This window comes from Acomys russatus, chromosome 10, assembly GCF_903995435.1.
Source record: "Acomys russatus chromosome 10, mAcoRus1.1, whole genome shotgun sequence".
Lineage (NCBI taxonomy): Eukaryota > Metazoa > Chordata > Mammalia > Rodentia > Muridae > Acomys > Acomys russatus.
In genome coordinates this window covers 34,117,798-34,124,675 of record NC_067146.1, presented here as the reverse complement: position 1 = coordinate 34,124,675, position 6,878 = coordinate 34,117,798, and positions in this window count along the sequence as shown.

Genomic DNA, 6,878 nt, shown 5'->3' with positions numbered 1-6,878 from the left:
TGCTTCAGAAAAGGAGATGAGACTGGGGAATTGGAGGAGCAGAGGGAGATAACTTCCATGTCTTCTTTTCACCATTAGGTAAAGGCTTGAAATTCACCTTGGCTAGCCTTTCCTGACCAATGAATGATGACACCTTTAATGTATCTCACTGCACCGTGCATCTTACAGCACTATTACTGTTAATGTTTTCTTATTTCTTTTCTTGCAAGACCGTGAGCTTATTTGATGACAGTGCCTTGCTAGGGCTGTAGTCCTGATCCCGGGACAGCCCCCCAGTAAAAGAAAAGTACTCAAAACATGTTAAATATGCAAACGTTTGAATGCTTAAAAATCGCTACATTAGTTTTTAGAATACTTGATTACAACATGACTTACTGTCTTATGGATTCTATCAATGCTAAATACATAATAATAATTATCATTACTTTATGCATAACTGGGTAAGGAAAACTATTAATTGGTCTTTAACGCAATTAAAAACAACCAGTTAAACAATCGTCTATTTCAGAGCCATTAAAATGAGCAAACAACAAAATGTACAAACAAGACTGTGAATTCAGGAAATATAAAAAAGACTTAAATATATAGGAAGGTATAAAAATGTTCTGAACTTAGCATTTCCATCTCACCAGACATTTGTAATCCAACATTTTTAAAGATTATATGTAAAAAAACAAAACAAAACAAAACAAACCACACTGGCTTTTAACATCTCTCTTTTTTTTTTTTTTTTTAATTGTCTCCACTAGTCTTTATTTCCTTTCTTTAAAATGTACCACCTTATAATATCCCAATAAAAATAAAACCAGAGTTATTATTGTCATGTTATACAGGTTTATCTGGTAAGAATGTGTGAGACTACCAAGTTTGTACACTCAGATTTTATCATTTTTAACTCTATCTTAACACAAAACTAGCATTTTGGAACATACAAAATAAAACAAATTAAACTCTGTCACTTCCCTTTAGTTACTCAGGCATCTCAAGAAGCTGAAAAACCCAAAGATAACAGAGGATGGAAATAATAACAATTAGTAATCAATGAAACAGAAGATAAATGTAGGTCTACAAAGTGAGTTCTGGACAGCCAAGGCTGCACAGAGAAACCCTGTCTCGAAAACAAACAAACAAACAAAAAGACAAAAATAAAAACAAAAAAAACCTCAGCATAAGAAAGAATGGTCTTCATTAATGTTACAACATGAATAACTCCTGCAATCACTATGCTACATAAGGCAAGTCAGACACTAAGAGCAACATATGCCAGGACTGTGTTTCTATGAAGTAGCTGTTGACAGGCAAGTGTGGAGACAGAAACAGATTCCTTGCGGCTAGGCATAGAGGTGGTGGAGAGTCGGAGTGGTACCTGATATATTTACTTCTGGAGGAGATTAAAATATTCTGGCAGAAAACAGTAGTGATGGTTGTTCATTGAATGCCCTATATGGTATTGAATTGTACACTGCAAAATAGTTGAACAGTGAATTTTATGTTACATGAATCTTACCACTGGTTTTAAAACAAGAAAGTATTTAAAGTTGACCAATGGAGGCAGGGACTAATAAAACGTGTGGAGTCCTAATACAACTTAGAGGGAGCATCATAAATTTTATGTACTAGGAGTAATAAAGAGGTTAGCATCACAAAATCCAAACATGTTTAAAAACAGCAAAATAATATTTTTAAAACTACTTTGTTTCACTAAAAATTACATGTTAGATGAAAAAAAATATTTCCATAAAGAAAAAGAAACAGAAAAACACCGCAGCACTATATGTTTGCTGACAAAATTTAACCTCTATTTTATTTTGCATGTGTGTGGTGCATACTCATGTGGTATATGCATATGTGTGCATATGGGCACTCATGGGAGTTAGAAATGAATGCTAGGTGTCCTGTTCTGCCACTCTGTCCTATTCCTTGACACCAGCTCTCTTACTGAACTATGCTGGAGCTATGCTGGCAGCCAGTAAGCCCCAGCCATCCTTTTATCTCTCCGCATGACAGCAATGATGTCACCTGCCCATGCATATAGCTTTGCACATGGGTTTGAGAGATTTCTCTCAGATCATCCTGCTTGAACCGCAAATGTTTTGAAACTGTCTCACGTCCACCAACACAGTGTCTACCTTAAATTCTCCCTAAAAGCTATCTCCAGGCCAGGAGAGCTTCGTGGAGGAAAAAGATTTAGCTTTCTATGAAGTCTTCTAGGGACTAGGGAAAGAAAGAATACCTCCTAGCCTTCCATCAGGTCAGTAGAACCTTGGCATCAAACCCTAGTAAAACTATCAAACAGGGAGTAACTGAAATTGCAGATCAGTCTTTTTCATCAATGTGGGTACTGGCATTTTCAAAAAGACATTAGCCAAGTTGGTCTACAACACATAAGAAGGCAAAACCATCATACTCAAGGGAGACATATACTGAGGATAAAATTTGGCTTAAAGTTATAAATCAGCCCTATAATTAACAGAATTACAAAGAAAAATAATAGAAGCACCTAAGCAGATGCAGAAAGGGGATTTTTAATAGACATGTTATAATAAAATTTTAATAAGTTATAATCAATTAGTTATAAATAATCAGATGAGGAAACAATCAAGAATTATATAAGTGTTACATTCATAGTGTTTTGGCTATTTGTATTTGGCAGCCTTGAAGAAAACATCTTTCCTATCTTGGTGAGTCGAAAATTCTGAATATAAATCAAATCTATCATATCTCATCATTATCAACTTCAAAAATCTATCTAGACCTAAAAAATCTTAACCCTTAAACAACTAAGCTTAATTATAAAACTAAACTATCTGGTCTTCAACCCTATCAGAGACTTGAAAAGGAATAAAATTAATTACCTGAGCATACAGGGAGTGCAGGTTAGCAGCTTCCCAAATGAGAAGATGACAGAGACAGTTTGCTGCCTGAACAGTCACCCAAAACTCTCTATAACATTGGAGCATCATCTTCAGCCTTCTGGCCCAGTATATTTGACAGACATGTTTGTGAGGCAGGAACTATTGAGGACTTGCTTACCCTGTCTTGGCAGAGTTTGCCTATCGACTCTTGTTGTTAAATTATCAGTACTAGCCTAGTAATTGTTTATTATCAAGCCTATAATTGTTATTACTATGACAGTATAACCCACTAGCTATCAATCAAGACACAGACACCTGTTATATTTTAAAATAGCCTTAGTTAACCTGGAGCAGGGCAGATATTAATCCTTTAAACTACTTCCTATAGTGGGGCAGGTATTGGCTTCCTGCCCCAATCCCATGCCATCTGCCTCTAATAATTTCTATCAAGCTACCTCCCATCCATAATCCCATATACTTGCTAATGTTCTTCATCTGGGCCAAATCTACATCCACATTGGCCATGAGCTTCTCCAGCTAACCCATGGCCGCCTTCTTTTCCTCAGGTCTCTCTTCTTCCTCTCAGGGCTCTCTCAAGCCCGGGAACCTTAGCCACGCCTATCCCATTTGCCCTGCCCAGGTGCAATGGCTTTTTATTAATTAACATCAAAATACATCAGACTATCCCCCAATAGACTCTGCCTGCATCCAAGCTTGCCCATTTTTAGGCAGAATTCTGTCTGTTGCAGAAATGAGGATATTTTGTCTCATGGCTTGTTTGCCACATTTGAAGCCACTCTTCATCTGCAAATCCAAAAGAAAGGAAACACACACACCCTCCACCACTACCAACATCAAAATAAAAGGAACTAACCACCACAGGTCATTAATATCTCTCAACATCAATGGCCTCATCTCCCCAGTAAAAAGACACAGGCTAACAGAATGGATGTGAAAACAGGACCCTTCATACTTCTGCATACAAGAAACACACCTCAGCAATAAAAGTACACATTGCCTCAGAGTAAAAGGTTGGAAAAACTGTATTCCAAGCAAATGGACCTAAGAAGCAAGCTGGTGTAGCCATTCTAGGATCAAATAAGATAGATTTTCAACCAAAATTAATCAAAAGAGATAGGGAAGGACACTTCATCCTTGTCAGATGAAGAAATTCTCCTGAAAGGAAACTGAAGCAAACATCAGAGCTGATGAAGATGGAATGCATTCCTTGTCTAAGAACATTCACTCTTCTTGCTTATTCTCCCAGTAAATGAGAGGAAAGAAAAAACAGGTCTCACACTGTGACAATTTGATGCACAATATTCACAGCAAACAGGATTGGTACGGAGATAATTAAACTGACTCTACAGGTAAACTGTTCAAATTACATACGTATTTGCCTACAGAGCTAGATGCAGAGTCAGTAAGCATAATAATTTATGGTTGTGTGGCAATGATGAAAGAATAGTGGATTGTTTCTGTTTGTTTTTTAATTTGCACACCTCATTAAAAGAATAAAAAATAAACAGAAACAATAGCATATTAAAATTAGCTCCATAATATATACTTATCAACACAAATGGGCTCTATGCCACTGTGACTTTTCCAAAGTCCAAACACCTGCAATTGAAGGAATAAGTTATTGAATTGGAGGGCAAAACATTATGCAAATAGTTTTCATTTCTAAAATAATTTGGTCATTACATATATCTTTAATTGTTGCCCTGATCTAATAGTTTTCCTAATAAAGGAATTTTAAAATTGCCATTTCCAGGCCCAAAACAAACGCTTCCACTTTCTACTGCCCAGACCATTGAAGGTATAAAATTATCCTTCTAAAAAATGACAGAAATGAGTAGGTTACCAATGTCTTCATGGTCAGAACGATAAACCTCTTTTCCTAATGGCATTTTAAAAAGCTGAGATATGAAATTAAAAGGACTACTACCCAGAGAGAGGGAAAAAAAACTAATGAAAGGGGCAAGAGAGAAAATTTGAGGGAATGGAACTTGATAAAAATACATACTGTATGCTTATTAAAATACCTTAATAAGATTCATTATATTGTAAAAATCAGTATATACTAACCAAAAAGAAGAAAATCCTCATTTATAGGTAGACATGGTGGCCCACACTTTTAGTCAGTGACTTGGGAGGCAAAGCTGGGAGAATAAAAACACTTAAGGCCATGAATTTTGGGACTTGTTAAGGCAATACAGTGAGACTTGCTTTTTATAGCAATGAACTTAATTTAAATTATTGTAATTTGGGAGCAAACGGCTCATTTTCTAATAATTAAAGCAACTCCTATAATAATAAAAAAGAAACACATCTGGAAAAGATCATCACCAAAATTTAAGGAAATGATAGCCATATCATCCCATCAACAACTACACACAAAGGACACAACAACAAAAGAATTTTTGTTCACTCATTAACAAATAATTATCTGTAGGTAGAAATAAAGCTTTGGAACCATGCAGTTATATGACAGTCTTAAGGTTATATACTTTGGAGAAAAGCTCACTTAATAACTGGATTATTTCTGGATCTGTTTACACAGGTATTTCAAAATAACATGACGATAAGAGGACTTATGAGAATTCTTGCAATATGTACAAAGAGTGGCAACCTATTTCAGAAAGATGAGCTTTTCATTTTAGGTACTGTAATTGAAGTTTTATACAAATATATGATTTCTCTGGGATAATACAGTTTATGAATGACAGTGAGAAATTCACTTATAGCCAAGAGGAGATAGAGGGGCTTGAACTTATGAATTAATATGGCTTAATCCTAGTTGAGGTCAGTTTTTTTTTTTTTTTTTTTTTTTTTTTTGCTGTAGTTACATGTATTTTTTTTACAGCTAAACCCAAATTTGCTTAACTGATTAAAACACAGCCACCATATTTAAACCTCAGCATGTGACTACATGGCTGTAACTATACACCATGTCATAAAGTGATTGGAAATTATTTGTGATGCTTCAAGGGTCATGCCTATTAGTGTATTGTTGATTCCCCTGGACCTAACATGCTATCCCTGCTTAATAGTGTAGCCCAGTACTCAAGCATTTGTACTACATTTTTGAAACACTGGGTTATATTCCCAGCACTACAGACAACATTTTATCTCTTTATTGTCCTTACGAAAATGACTTTTTTTCTGAGTTACAGATTAATAAAGGAAGGTCCACATAATGACTACTACTCAAGTAGTGAGATTATGGGGGTAATAAATCTCAAGTGAGCATTCTTAAATATAAGATGAACATGTGTTTACATTTTATATCTGCAGGACTGGCTGGTCAGATTTCCAAGCCATTTGTTGTATGGCTGACCCTTAAGTGGTCATGAGCCAAGAGAAAAAAATAAGAGAAATGTCTAAGGCAACCGGCCCTGAGTTATGAGGTATGTGTAAGGCTTGGTTTGCTTTCTGGCTATGGTTGGTTTTCAGTTGTCCACTCTTATTTTTCCCTTCATAGTGTTGGATAGAAACAAGGGCCTCGTGCATCTGGGAATGTTCTCTATCACTGAGATATGCAAGCAGTTCTGCTTTTTTGTATCCAATGAGTTAACAATATGGATAACAATATTTCACAGCCAACTGTTCCAGCCTCAATAATCTCCCTTGAGCCCTCTGTTCCTACTTAAGAACTTGCCTCTTGAATTTCCTCAATTGCCCAAGCTGCCCTTGGCTTTACTAAGTACAGTCTTTTCAATATCTAATAAATCACTTTTCAAAATGTGATAAAAGAAGGTTTCGGTGAGCAGTGTGAATAATTTGCTTTCCTACTAGAAGCTACTTCCTGTAGCATTGTGGCAAACAACAAAACATAAGCATGCCACTAACATGGTGTGGGCACCTCAAACTTACCTATAGGAAGTGTGTTGAGACACTAAACCAATAACTTAAGCTACACTTCAATGCTAATGTGTTCAGAAGCTGCTAACATATGATAGTGACAGAAAGAGTTCACAGAAAATCCTAACTAGTGGGTCTGATTCCACTTTTCTACTGCCT